This window comes from Bombina bombina, chromosome 8 (assembly GCF_027579735.1).
Source record: "Bombina bombina isolate aBomBom1 chromosome 8, aBomBom1.pri, whole genome shotgun sequence".
NCBI lineage: Eukaryota > Metazoa > Chordata > Amphibia > Anura > Bombinatoridae > Bombina > Bombina bombina.
In genome coordinates this window covers 39,765,922-39,782,629 of record NC_069506.1, presented here as the reverse complement: position 1 = coordinate 39,782,629, position 16,708 = coordinate 39,765,922, and the positions used below count along the sequence as shown (strand labels likewise).

At 36.8% G+C, this 16,708-nt stretch overlaps 1 protein-coding gene across 3 annotated transcripts in view; it reads right to left on the bottom strand.

Annotated features, from left to right (window-relative positions):
- The window catches only part of LOC128638386 (uncharacterized), a 44,012-nt gene extending 27,685 nt beyond the window's left edge, over nt 1-16,327 (bottom strand). Inside the window, exons 1-4 of one of the 3 annotated variants that reach the window (XM_053690320.1) lie at nt 15,581-16,327; nt 11,267-11,335; nt 4,744-4,834; nt 651-741 (exon numbers count right to left, since the gene is read on the bottom strand). The gene's annotated coding sequence lies outside the window, so the exon portion shown is untranslated. Of the gene's footprint in view, nt 1-650; nt 742-4,743; nt 4,835-11,266; nt 11,469-15,580 lie in introns of those variants that run through there. The other 2 variants (XM_053690319.1, XM_053690321.1) reach the window with 2 other exon arrangements.
- Between the last annotated feature and the right edge of the window lie 381 nt (nt 16,328-16,708).

The window sequence follows — 16,708 nt, the reverse complement described above, 5'->3', positions numbered from 1 at the left end:
CCTGGGTTGTCCTTGCTGATTGGTGGATAAATTCATCCACCAATAAAAAAGTGCTGCCCAGAGTACTGAAACCAAAAAAAAGCTTATATGCCTTCTTTTTCAAATAAAGATAGCAAGAGAACGAAGAAAAAATGATAATAGGAGTAAATTACAAAGTTGCTTAAAATTGCATGCTCTTTCTGAATTACAAAAGAAAAAAATTGGGTTTAGTGTCCCTTTAAGACTGTGATTGAGCCTTTAGATATATTCTTTATATGTCCTTTTTTTTTTAAATTTATGGTAGAATGATGGGCATGCACCATCTATATTTTCTGGTATAGTTTATTTTAACTGTGTAATGATATACAGTATGCAATGTGTTTTTGATTTACTGGACTTGCATTTATATATATATATATACACCCTTCTTAGATAAAAGAAAATGAGTTATACATGTTGCAGGGAGGAACATGTATAGAGATATCCAGCATTACTATTCATGTATTGCTGCATTATACATGTTCCTCCCTCACCCTGCAACATGAATCATAGCTGCCCAGGAGGACACAGCCAAGGAGCAAACTCTATTAATAAGACTAACGTGACAAGTGACCCAACATTTTTTTAGCCTTCGATTTTTCATCTCTATGTTATTAAAAACTGTTAAGTACCTTTTTTACAGGAGTCGTTAGAAATGCCAAAATCGGTAAGCTTCGCCTGTTTCTTCATTAGACAAACCAAACATTCAAGCTATGAGAGCGCCTAACAAGAAATAGGGAACATAAAATAGTACTGATGAGTTACACAAGCGCTGATAGAACCGTGTAGTTGCTGCCAGTTTCAAAATCACCATCTTATTGAGTAAATCAGTTATTTTAGGATTGAGGGTATTTCAGTCAGTTCTAGTCCGAGGCTAAAGTCTCACAACAGTCTATTACATCTCAAATCATACAAAAGGCACAATGTGACTCAGATATTAGTGTCACTGACCATACAGTCATTTGTATACAAGGATAGGATTTCAGCAATTAAAAGGGACAGTAAGCACCTTGTAATCACAAGACATTTCTTCTTCTTATAGAAAAAAATATCAGCCAAGTATTAAAGTTTTGAAGACAAATTAACATCATTTTTACTGCAAGTGTCAAGACCCACCATTTTGTTTATTTGGAGGAGCCAATCAGGGCTTCAGTCCACAGACAACAAGACTAGTCACAGTCATTATGTTAGTATAAAGTACATTGATTTTCAGTTGTTATCTGATAAGGACAATTATGGACAAATATGATGTGAGTTTAGCCTTGATAAGTCAGCAGGTTCTGAGAATTACAAATTGATCAATTTTCAGATAAAAATTACATGATAAGGGGCAAAATAAATAATGAAACATTATTGCAAATTATTTCATTACATACAACTAAACATTTTATATAATCACTTTAAAGTTGATTATAGCCCCTTTAAACTCACACAGAAGCCAAAACTAAACATTCATTATTCAGAGAGAGCATATAATTAAAATACATTTTATAGTTTAACTCTGTTATTAAATGTACCTTAACCATTCCATTAGAGCATACTGAGGTATGCTCAGTTGTGTGCATGTGACTTAAGACTATATGGCAGCAGTATTTGCAACAATTTTATAGTGCTCAAGTCACGTGCACGCTCCTGAGATTACCACTTTGTGCTGGAAAGGAAAGGAGTTTCACCAAAGGACACAGGAGAAAGAGGAACATTTAATTAAAAAAAGGAAACTATGGTATTTTTTATATAATTCTACACTCAGAATCAGAATTATTTCATGTTTACTTTCATGTCACTTTAAGAGCTGAATTCCAAAATATTTACCTGTTTTTTTTAAGCATTAAAGGGACATTAAACACCTTGAGATCATAAAATTAAGGGACAGGAAACCCCAAATGTTTCCTAATGGTTCAGACAGAACATACAATTTTAAACAACTTTATGTTTTACTTCCATTATCAATTTTTCTTCATTCTCTTATTATCTTTTGTTAAAAAGCAGGGGCATAAGCTTAGGAGTCGGCCCATTTCAGGAGCACTTTATGGCAGCAGTTTTGCAAGAATGTTATCCATTTGCACTAGAGGGCAGCACTATTTCCTGCTATGTGGCGCTCCAGTCGCCTATCTAGGTATCTCTTTAACACAGATTATCATGGGGACAAAGCAAATTTGATAATAGAAGTAAATTGGAAACTTTTTTTAAATTGTATTTTCTGTCTGAATCACAAAAAAATTTTTTTTGGGGGTTTCATTTACTTTAAAATTTTTAATTTGTAAAACAAACAAAAAAAACTTTGCAATACACTTTAATTATGTAAAAATTGCGGGCTTTCCAATTCCTGTTAGAAGTGTGAGTGCAATATCCCAAACAGTCATTGTTTGCACACTTTAGTGACACATTTATTACTTGCAATACTTTGCTTCAGCTGAGAAGGAAACGTAGGTTACAATATGGCAGCACTCTTTGCATTATGGGTACAAAAACTTTACACTTATTTTTTCAATTTTAAACACTAATTTATTTTGTGTTTAAAGTCCCTTAAAACTGTCATTTTGTTAGAGACAGAATGTATGCACTTTGTACTTAGTGATTGGGTAAAACAAGTCTTTATCCCTTTTTTCGTTATTCTGACACAAAGCTATTCCAATCCGTTAGAGACTAGTTAATGATAAACTGGGTATCTTGTGGTTTATCAGACACTTTGTGGCACAATAATCTAATATACACTGCACAGGGACAATACATCTCTTTTCCATTCAATAACAAAACAACCAGGATTTTTGTATAAATTCTGGAGTTTTATAAATTCTGTTGCTCGGACCTCTTGAAGACACATCGAGACCTATTTGCTATTTTATATCTTGGTTCTTTCTACATCTTGTTCATGCTCAGTTCACTCTAATAAACATTTTATTAGGGTTTGATAAAAAGCTTCAAGTATTAGTCAGATCACACAATTAATCAATTAATCTTGTACACAAGTTATAACATACTGTATACTGACACACACATTGTATATATGCATACTGTATACTGGCACACACTGTACATAGACAATTAGACATACTATATACTGACACACACTATATATATATATATATATATATATATAATATCCAGGCCGTCTTTAACACAGGGCAAAAGGGGCAGCTGCCCAGGGGCCAGTCTTTGTTGAGGGGCCCAAGAGTCCTTAAAAAAAAATAAAAAATTTTAGTTTATGCCAGACTGCTGATGTCATGTGACATGGGGGACACACACAGTTAGTCCTAATATTGTCACAGTCAAAAGGTCTATGCTTATATTTATTTGTGAAAAACTGTGCCAGACTGTGCCGGTGTCATGTGACATGCCAAGCTAGTGCCATGCGCTGTTTTAGATGTGCGCTGTGCAGCACAGAATGCAAAGCCCTAACTCGGCATCCAGCCAATCCCACTGCATCAGAAAAGGTCCTGCTGGGGTTACCACTGTTACCAGGTCACTGCTCTGGTGGTAGGGATTGTTTCTGGGTAGGGCTGAATGTAGGCGCATGCAGCAGAAAGCTGGAGTGGCAGGCACGTGGGGATTTGAGCATCTGTGCAGCTGCACACACTGCTCTCTTCAGTCTTGAGGCTGTGTGACTCGTCTGTATCCATGCAGCCTTGGGCAGACAGCATCCAGTCTGCTGGTCCCCTTAGCCCTGTTCTTTCTGCTGTGGGTCTAAGATTAACTAACTGAAGTTTGTTAGGGGAACAGTGCTTTGTAGAAAGGTGTCAGTGGGAAGAATAAGTGAGTGTACACATGCCCCTCCCCCATGCAGCATTATCTAGTGCAGGATGAGAGGGAACTTGTTCCTAGCAAAGAATTGACATGTGCTGCTGTGGCTGATGTATAGTGTCATGCTGATCAGAGGCGGCTCTACCATTAGGCCAAATAGGCGATCACCTAAGGCCTCACTCATGATGGGGCCTCACACAGGGGCAAAGGAAAATATGCCCTTTTTTTCTCAGATCATACAGGTGTTGTAGCATAGTAGCCCAGCCCATTGGCTTCCTCCAAGCAATGCCATGTATCATGGCAATGCCATGATATATGTAGAATAATGCAAAACGTTATTAGCAAGGGGTGCAATTGCTGACTTGTATTTGGGGATCCTTGAATGAAAAATATTCTGTTTAATTAATATATGTTAAAGCTTATATGCCTTCTTTTTCAAATAAAGATAGCAAGAGAACGAAGAAAAAATGATAATAGGAGTAAATTACAAAGTTGCTTAAAATTGCATGCTCTTTCTGAATTACAAAAGAAAAAAATTGGGTTTAGTGTCCCTTTAAGACTGTGATTGAGCCTTTAGATATATTCTTTATATGTCCTTTTTTTTTTAAATTTATGGTAGAATGATGGGCATGCACCATCTATATTTTCTGGTATAGTTTATTTTAACTGTGTAATGATATACAGTATGCAATGTGTTTTTGATTTACTGGACTTGCATTTATATATATATATATACACCCTTCTTAGATAAAAGAAAATGAGTTATACATGTTGCAGGGAGGAACATGTATAGAGATATCCAGCATTACTATTCATGTATTGCTGCATTATACATGTTCCTCCCTCACCCTGCAACATGAATCATAGCTGCCCAGGAGGACACAGCCAAGGAGCAAACTATTAATAAGACTAACGTGACAAGTGACCCAACATTTTTTTAGCCTTCGATTTTTCATCTCTATGTTATTAAAAACTGTTAAGTACCTTTTTTACAGGAGTCGTTAGAAATGCCAAAATCGGTAAGCTTCGCCTGTTTCTTCATTAGACAAACCAAACATTCAAGCTATGAGAGCGCCTAACAAGAAATAGGGAACATAAAATAGTACTGATGAGTTACACAAGCGCTGATAGAACCGTGTAGTTGCTGCCAGTTTCAAAATCACCATCTTATTGAGTAAATCAGTTATTTTAGGATTGAGGGTATTTCAGTCAGTTCTAGTCCGAGGCTAAAGTCTCACAACAGTCTATTACATCTCAAATCATACAAAAGGCACAATGTGACTCAGATATTAGTGTCACTGACCATACAGTCATTTGTATACAAGGATAGGATTTCAGCAATTAAAAGGGACAGTAAGCACCTTGTAATCACAAGACATTTCTTCTTCTTATAGAAAAAAATATCAGCCAAGTATTAAAGTTTTGAAGACAAATTAACATCATTTTTACTGCAAGTGTCAAGACCCACCATTTTGTTTATTTGGAGGAGCCAATCAGGGCTTCAGTCCACAGACAACAAGACTAGTCACAGTCATTATGTTAGTATAAAGTACATTGATTTTCAGTTGTTATCTGATAAGGACAATTATGGACAAATATGATGTGAGTTTAGCCTTGATAAGTCAGCAGGTTCTGAGAATTACAAATTGATCAATTTTCAGATAAAAATTACATGATAAGGGGCAAAATAAATAATGAAACATTATTGCAAATTATTTCATTACATACAACTAAACATTTTATATAATCACTTTAAAGTTGATTATAGCCCCTTTAAACTCACACAGAAGCCAAAACTAAACATTCATTATTCAGAGAGAGCATATAATTAAAATACATTTTATAGTTTAACTCTGTTATTAAATGTACCTTAACCATTCCATTAGAGCATACTGAGGTATGCTCAGTTGTGTGCATGTGACTTAAGACTATATGGCAGCAGTATTTGCAACAATTTTATAGTGCTCAAGTCACGTGCACGCTCCTGAGATTACCACTTTGTGCTGGAAAGGAAAGGAGTTTCACCAAAGGACACAGGAGAAAGAGGAACATTTAATTAAAAAAAGGAAACTATGGTATTTTTTATATAATTCTACACTCAGAATCAGAATTATTTCATGTTTACTTTCATGTCACTTTAAGAGCTGAATTCCAAAATATTTACCTGTTTTTTTTAAGCATTAAAGGGACATTAAACACCTTGAGATCATAAAATTAAGGGACAGGAAACCCCAAATGTTTCCTAATGGTTCAGACAGAACATACAATTTTAAACAACTTTATGTTTTACTTCCATTATCAATTTTTCTTCATTCTCTTATTATCTTTTGTTAAAAAGCAGGGGCATAAGCTTAGGAGTCGGCCCATTTCAGGAGCACTTTATGGCAGCAGTTTTGCAAGAATGTTATCCATTTGCACTAGAGGGCAGCACTATTTCCTGCTATGTGGCGCTCCAGTCGCCTATCTAGGTATCTCTTTAACACAGATTATCATGGGGACAAAGCAAATTTGATAATAGAAGTAAATTGGAAACTTTTTTTAAATTGTATTTTCTGTCTGAATCACAAAAAAATTTTTTTTGGGGGTTTCATTTACTTTAAAATTTTTAATTTGTAAAACAAACAAAAAAAACTTTGCAATACACTTTAATTATGTAAAAATTGCGGGCTTTCCAATTCCTGTTAGAAGTGTGAGTGCAATATCCCAAACAGTCATTGTTTGCACACTTTAGTGACACATTTATTACTTGCAATACTTTGCTTCAGCTGAGAAGGAAACGTAGGTTACAATATGGCAGCACTCTTTGCATTATGGGTACAAAAACTTTACACTTATTTTTTCAATTTTAAACACTAATTTATTTTGTGTTTAAAGTCCCTTAAAACTGTCATTTTGTTAGAGACAGAATGTATGCACTTTGTACTTAGTGATTGGGTAAAACAAGTCTTTATCCCTTTTTTCGTTATTCTGACACAAAGCTATTCCAATCCGTTAGAGACTAGTTAATGATAAACTGGGTATCTTGTGGTTTATCAGACACTTTGTGGCACAATAATCTAATATACACTGCACAGGGACAATACATCTCTTTTCCATTCAATAACAAAACAACCAGGATTTTTGTATAAATTCTGGAGTTTTATAAATTCTGTTGCTCGGACCTCTTGAAGACACATCGAGACCTATTTGCTATTTTATATCTTGGTTCTTTCTACATCTTGTTCATGCTCAGTTCACTCTAATAAACATTTTATTAGGGTTTGATAAAAAGCTTCAAGTATTAGTCAGATCACACAATTAATCAATTAATCTTGTACACAAGTTATAACATACTGTATACTGACACACACATTGTATATATGCATACTGTATACTGGCACACACTGTACATAGACAATTAGACATACTATATACTGACACACACTATATATATATATATATATATATATATATATATAATATCCAGGCCGTCTTTAACACAGGGCAAAAGGGGCAGCTGCCCAGGGGCCAGTCTTTGTTGAGGGGCCCAAGAGTCCTTAAAAAAAAATAAAAAATTTTAGTTTATGCCAGACTGCTGATGTCATGTGACATGGGGGACACACACAGTTAGTCCTAATATTGTCACAGTCAAAAGGTCTATGCTTATATTTATTTGTGAAAAACTGTGCCAGACTGTGCCGGTGTCATGTGACATGCCAAGCTAGTGCCATGCGCTGTTTTAGATGTGCACTGTGCAGCACAGAATGCAAAGCCCTAACTCGGCATCCAGCCAATCCCACTGCATCAGAAAAGGTCCTGCTGGGGTTACCACTGTTACCAGGTCACTGCTCTGGTGGTAGGGATTGTTTCTGGGTAGGGCTGAATGTAGGCGCATGCAGCAGAAAGCTGGAGTGGCAGGCACGTGGGGATTTGAGCATCTGTGCAGCTGCACACACTGCTCTCTTCAGTATTGAGGCTGTGTGACTCGTCTGTATCCATGCAGCCTTGGGCAGACAGCATCCAGTCTGCTGGTCCCCTTAGCCCTGTTCTTTCTGCTGTGGGTCTAAGATTAACTAACTGAAGTTTGTTAGGGGAACAGTGCTTTGTAGAAAGGTGTCAGTGGGAAGAATAAGTGAGTGTACACATGCCCCTCCCCCATGCAGCATTATCTAGTGCAGGATGAGAGGGAACTTGTTCCTAGCAAAGAATTGACATGTGCTGCTGTGGCTGATGTATAGTGTCATGCTGATCAGAGGCGGCTCTACCATTAGGCCAAATAGGCGATCACCTAAGGCCTCACTCATGATGGGGCCTCACACAGGGGCAAAGGAAAATATGCCCTTTTTTTCTCAGATCATACAGGTGTTGTAGCATAGTAGCCCAGCCCATTGGCTTCCTCCAAGCAATGCCATGTATCATGGCAATGCCATGATATATGTAGAATAATGCAAAACGTTATTAGCAAGGGGTGCAATTGCTGACTTGTATTTGGGGATCCTTGAATGAAAAATATTCTGTTTAATTAATATATGTTGCTAAGTTTTGCAGTTTTTTTTTCTTTTGTGTGTTAAAGAACAAGAGATATGAAACCCAAAATGTGTCTTTCATGGTTCAGACAGAGCACCCAATTTTAAACAACTTTCTAATTTACTTCTATTGTCTAGTTTGCTTTGTTCTGTTGGTATCCTTTGTTAAAAAGCATACCTAGGTACGCTCAGGAGTAGCAATGCACTACTGGCAGTTAGCTGCTGATTGGTGGGTTACATATACAACTCTTCTTATTGCCTCACCAGATATATTCAGCTAGCTCTCAGTAGTGCATTGCTGCTCTTTCAAATTAAGATGCCAAAAGAATGAAGCAAATTTGACAATAGAAATAAATTTGAAAGTTGTTTAAAATTGTATGCTCTGTCTGAATCATGACAGTAAAATTTGAAGATTTATATCCTTTTAATAGGGGCCTCAAAATTTAGTTTTACCTAAGGCTTCCCTTAGTCTAGAGCCGCCACTGATGCTGATACTTCACACATTAAGGTAAGGTTTATTTTTATAGTTTTTATTTCTCTCTGTCTCAGATTTTACAGCTTCCCATAGTAGTTCTATGACCAGACCTCACCTCATATCCATATGACTTTATTCAACACTCAACAGGGCCACGAGGAGGTGAATTAGCAATAACGATGACACAGACCAAGCCTTTCCTGACGGATGATGTGCAAATAGCAAGTGAAGACGCTGACCCGCTCATAACGACTAACGCTGTGGAATCGCTTATACTCACAGGTACTGCAGCCCTGTTGAGTGTTGAACGAAGTCATATGGATATGAGGTGAGGTCTGGCTTTACAAGTCTTGCTTTCCGTTAGACGGCTTGTTTCAAGTGGAATATAAGGTTGATACTTTGTTATCATTGAGTATCCAGTTTCACAGATACATTTTCCATACCACTGACCATTTTGTTTATCTCAGGATTAAACCCCAATGTTAGAGATGAATAGTAATTGTTCATAGTCATCAGCGCATAGCGCAATTTGAATTCTGAAGTGACTGAAATACATTGGAAGTTTCTCATGTTGCGGCCAGAGCGTGTTTGTTAACACTTGAGAGTAGCAATAAAGGAAATGTCCCTTTATCTATACCAGTGCCTGGTAATTTATGCGACACACAAGACTTTTATTGTTATATGAGTACGAGTCTGGGGCCCCATATATCTTGTTGGTACAGTGTTATCTAAACTTTATACATGTTATGTGTGCGTGAGAGTCACTCTAGGTTTAACAATTAATCCTGTTGTGAGTAGCATACTGCAGTATCTAGTTTAGATTTTGGGTATAATTATATTTTTACAGCGGTTATTGTTATTTTGCCTTCTATGCTTTTTAATATTGTGTGTGTTTTGTCTGTTTGGAATTTGGGTGATGAATAGACAGCCCAGAATCCTTGTGATGTCCATGTCTATATATTTAGTAATAAAGCAATAGACCTTTGTGCAGCCTTGGTCCTTCTTTGGAAATGGTAAAAAGAAAAGGTAAAAAGAAAGACAGCGCCTCATAGTGCAAGTGGGTTCCAACAGTAATGGATCACAGTGAGAAAATAAACAAGTGGTAGTATACTCACAAGGATGTTGGCACCTTTGTTGAAAATGGTGCAAATGGGCAGACTGACATTTAGATCAGCAGTCAGTACGCTGGAGCCAAATAGATTCCGATTCCCTGGATGGGCCGCTGTGGACTCTCCTCTATGAATGAAAGCAAGATCCTGTGATCTTCCGCTGTATATACAAACTGCAAACGGTTAGTCTATGCGTGTAGCATACACTAGGTGCAAGACAAACTTCCCAGATGATCGGAAGATAATTGTTGTCTGATAGTGGATGATATAACTTTGGCAGGCAGAGTAAAAAGCAAGTGATGCTATGGCAAATAAAGTTAAAAACACTTTATTTTGCGAGCTTAGGACGCGTTTCTCGGCCGCAAGCTCCTGGCCGTTTCATCAGGTAAAAGTTATAATGGCATACATTTTACCTGATGAAACGGCCAGGAGCTTGCGGCCGAGAAACGCGTCCTAAGCTCGCAAAATAAAGTGTTTTTAACTTTATTTACCATAGCATCACTTGCTTTTTACTCTGCCTGCCAAAGTTATATCAGCCACTATCAGACAACACTTATCTTCCGATCATCTGGGAAGTTTGTCTTGCACCTAGTGTATGCTACACGCATAGACTAACCGTTTGCAGTTTGTATATACAGCGGAAGATCACAGGATCTTGCTTTCATTCATAGAGGAGAGTCCACAGCGGCCCATCCAGGGAATCGGAATCTATTTGGCTCCAGCGTACTGACTGCTGATCTAAATGTCAGTCTGCCCATTTGCACCATTTTCAACAAAGGTGCCAACATCCTTGTGAGTATACTACCACTTGTTTATTTTCTCACTGTGATCCATTACTGTTGGAACCCACTTGCACTATGAGGCGCTGTCTTTCTTTTTACCATTTCTAGAGACTGTGTTTTCGATCAGACATACCAAAGACCAGCTGCCTGCTATATTGGAAATCCTGTCTACTATATTGGAAATCCTTCTGACTCCAAAACATCTTTATCACGATAAGTTTGAAAGAAACATTGTTTCAGAGACATTAATACTTGTCGGCATCACTTCTAGCTCTTTATCTCATGGGACTTATATCACGATAAATTGTTTGATCACTAGTATATATATCTAATATATTTTTTCTGTTTTTGGTTTCCTCGTATATATTTTTTATGAATTGATTTTTACCAACTAATACTGTATTGTGCATTGATTACATTGGTAATATATATATACATATTTTTTTAGCCAATCTGCACCTATTTAAATTGGCAATATTTTTTCAGTGGATTTGATTCACATCACATTGTAAAAATGTCACAACTTACACGAGTATTTTATTTATATTCACACATTCCTTATATTATCATCATTATATTATTTACATTATATATGTTTTAACCATTACCACAAACACATTAGGCGCATGCTATTACCTATTTTGTCAATTGGTATTCTTTCACTTGGTCCTTCTTTGTTTGAGTAGACATTTAACTCAATCCTTCCTGTGTCATTGATATTCTATTAATTCTTTGGGACTGCTAGCACTATCTAAGCATTAGATCAATTGTGTAGCACCACAATTTTATTTTAGTTGTTATATATATATATATATATATATATATATATATATATATATATATATATACATACACACACACACACTGTATATATACTGTTTACTGATACACACACACTGTACATAGACAATTAAGACATTCTGTATACTGGCACACACTGCACATATACAATTAGACATACTGTATACTGACACAATACAGTATTATATATATATATATATATATATATATATATATATATAAAGTATCCAAAATTCCAGATCTTGCCCTCAAATGGAGAACTGCCTGGGTGCAACTTTGAGAATAAACAGTAGCCAAAAAGAAGTGCACTCTCAGGTCTTTCACAGCAAAAGTTAGTTTATTTCTGTAACGTTTTCGGAGGTCTCGATGAAGGAGGCGAGACCTCCGAAAACGTTACAGAAATAAAGTAACTTTTGCTGTGAAAGACCTGAGAGTGCACTTCTTTTTGGCTACTATATATATACTGTTTACTGGACACACACACGCTGTACATAGACAATTAGTCATTGTATACCGACACACACACTGTACATGGACAATTATACATACTGTATACTGACACACACAATGTATATATATATATATATATATATATATACACTGTTTACTGGACACACACACACTGTACATAGACAATTAGACATACTATATACTGACACACACTGTATATATACATACTGTATACTAACAAACACACTCTATAAAGACATACTGTATACTGACACACACTGTATATAAACATACTGTATACTGACGCATACTGTATATAGATATACTGCATACTGGCATACACTGTATATGGTCATGCTGTATACTTAAACACATACACTGTACATGGACAATTATACATACTGTATACTGACACACACAATGTATATATATATATATATATATATATATATATATATATATATATATATATATATATACTGTTTACTGGACACACACACACTGTACATAGACAATTAGACATACTGTATACTGACACACACTGTATATATACATACTGTATACTAACAAACACACTCTATAAAGACATACTGTATACTGACACACACTGTATATAAACATACTGTATACTGACGCATACTGTATATAGATATACTGCATACTGGCATACACTGTATATGGTCATGCTGTATACTTAAACACACACACTGTGCATAGACATACTGTATACTGACACACACACACACACACTGTATATATACATACTGTGTACTGACACACACACTGTATATGGGCATAATATATATTGACACACACACACTTTATATGGACATACTGTATTCTGACACACACACTGTATATAAAAATACTGTATACTTACACACACTGTATATCAACATATGTATACTGACAGTGACACACACACACTGTATATAGACATACTATATACTAACATGCACACTGTAAATAGAGACACTGTATGCTGACATACACACTTTTTATAGATATACTATTTACTGAGATACACACTGTATATAGACATACTGTTTACTAACACACACACTGTATATAAACATACTGTATATGGACATACTGTATACTGACACACACACTATATATAGATATACTCTAAACTGACACACACTGTATATAGACAATAGACATACTGTATACTGAAATACACACACTTTATATAGACAATAGACATATTGTAAACTGACATACACAATGTATATAGACAATATATAGACATATTGTATACTGACACACACACTGTATACAGACACATAATATACTGACACACACTGTATACAGACACATAGTATACTTACCCACACAATGTATACAGACACATAGTATACTGACACACTCACTATATACAGACATACAAACTGTATACAGACACATAGGGCTAGATTATGAGTGGAGCGATATTTATCGATCTCGCTCGCGTGCTAACTCCACTAGCTGAAAGTAAAAAGTTTTCGCTTGCACACTAACCAGACGCGTGCAAAAAGCAGAAGTTACAACATTGCGACCACGTTAACATATTCCCCCATAGAAGTCAAAGGAGCCCGAAAAGTGGAAAAAAACCTAACACCCTACTTGCGTTCAAACCTGATCGCATTTTCTCATGTGCGCTACATGAGAATATTAATATTTCTCATTCAAATGTTCTTCACATAGAAGAATATGTTCTATTTATTCATAAATACATATTTCTACATCTATCGTATGGTATTTTGGTACAATATATAGCTATACCTATATATACACGATTATATATAGGTATAGATACATACAGATATATATAGGAATATCAATTTATAAATACACTCACTGTATACACACATAGTATACTGACACACACTGTATAAAGACACATAGTATACCGATACACACACTGTATACAGACACATAGTATACTGACACACACTGTATAAAGACACATAGTATACCGATACACACACACTGTATACAGACACATAGTATACTGACACACACTGTATAAAGACACATAGTATACCGATACACACACACTGTATACAGACACATAGTATACTGACACACTCACAGTATAGAGCAATAATATACTGACACACACACTGTATACAGACACATAGTATACTGACACACACACTGTATACAGACACATAATATACTGACACACACTGTATACAGACACATAGTATGCTGACACACTCACTACAGACACATAGTATACTGACACACACACACTCTATACAGTCACATAGTATACTGAAATACACTCACTGTATACAGATACATAGTATACTGACACACACTGTATATAGACACATAGTATACTGACACACTGTATAAATACACATAGTATACTGACACACACGAACTCTATACAGTCACATAGTATACTGACACACTCACTGTATACAGACAGATAGTATACTGACACACACTGTATACAGACACATAGTATACTGCCACACATACTGTATACAGACACATAGTATACTGCCACACACTATATACAGACACAGTATACTGATACACTCACTGTATACAGACACACTCGCTGTATACAGACACATAGTATACTGACACATTTACTGTATACTGACACACTCTATATACAGACACAGAATACTGACACACACACACTGTATACAGACACATAGTATACTGACACACTCACTGTATACAGACACATAGTATACTGACACACTCACTGTATACAGACACATAGTATACTGACACACTCACTGTATACAGACACATAGTATACTGACACACACACTGTATACAGACACATAGTATACTGACACACACACTGTATACAGACACATAGTATACTGACACACACACTGTATACAGATACATAGTATACTGACACACACACTGTATACAGACACATAGTATACTGACACACTCACTGTATACAGACACATAGTATACTGACACATTCACTGTATACAGACACAGTATACTGAAACACTCACTGTATACAGACACACAGTATACTGACACACACTTTATACAGACACAGTATACTGATACACTCACTGTATACAGACACACTCGCTGTATACAGACACATAGCATACTGACACATTTACTGTATACTGACACACTCACTGTATACAGACACATAGTATACTGACACACACACTGTATACAGACACATAGTATACTGACACACACACACTGTATACAGACACATAGTATACTGACACACACACTGTATACAGACACATAGTATACTGACACATTCACAGTATACAGACACACAGTATACTGACACACACTATATACAGACACAGTATACAGACACACAGTATAACTACACACACACTGTATACAGACACATAGTATACTGACACACTCACTGTATACAGACACAGTATACTGACACACACACTGTATACAGACACATAGTATACTGACACATTCACAGTATACAGACACACAGTATACTGACACACACACTGTATACAGACACATAGTATACTGACACATTCACAGTATACAGACACACAGTATACTGACACACACACTGTATACAGACACATAGTATACTGACACACACACTGTATACAGACACATAGTATACTGACACACACACTGTATACAGACACATAGTATACTGACACATTAACAGTATACAGACACACAGTATACTGACACACACTATATACAGACACAGTATACTGACACACTCACTGTTTATAGTCCCAGATGCGCACTTTTTCTTTAGCTTGAAATCAGCCTGCAGCTTCCGAAAGCATGTAGTCAGCTGACCGAGGGGTGGGACATACAGGATATAATCAGTAACAGCTGTGACAGGCAGTAACTTGTCAAGATCAGTAACAGTATTCGTACTGCTGTTGCACTTATTTTGTAAAACAAATGCATTATCATCTTCTTCATCTTAATATAAATAAAAGTTTATCATACCCCTCTCTCCCTTCTATGTTTATTTAGTTACATATATGGTCATACTCATGATGTATTTCCTTGCATGTTTTATTGTTCAGACCATATACCAGGATGAGATCTCTTCCTATACACCCAGCACCCTACTGACCTCACCTGCTGCTAATACCTCTTCCTATACACCCAGCACCCTACTGACCTTACCTGCTGCTTATACCTCTTCCTATACACCTAGTATCCTACTGACCTTACCTGCTGCTAATACCTCTTCCTATACACCCAGCACCTACTGACCTTACCTGCTGCTAATACCTCTTCATATACTCCCAGCACCTTACTGACCTTACCTCCTGCTAATACCTCTTCATATACACCCAGCACCTTACTGACCATACCTGCTGCTAATACCTCTTCCTATACACCCAGCACCCTACTGACCTCACCTGCTGCTAATACCTCTTCCTATACACCCAGCACCCTACTGACCTTACCTGCTGCTAATACCTCTTCCTATACACCCAGCACCTACTGACCTTACCTGCTGCTAAAACCTCTTCCTATACACCCAGCACCTACTGACCTTACCTGCTGCTAATACCTCTTCCTATACACCCAGCACCCTAATGACCTCACCTGCTGCTAATACCTCTTCCTATACACCCAGCACCCTACTGACCTCACCTGCTGCTAATACCTCTTCCTATACACCCAGCACCCTACTGACCTCACCTGCTGCTAATACCTCTTCCTATACACCCAGCACCCTACTGACCTTACCTGCTGCTAATACCTCTTCCTATACACCCAGCACCCTACTGACCTCACCTGCTGCTAATACCTCTTCCTATACACCCAGCACCCTAATGACCTCACCTGCTGCTAATACCTCTTCCTATACACCCAGCACCATACTGA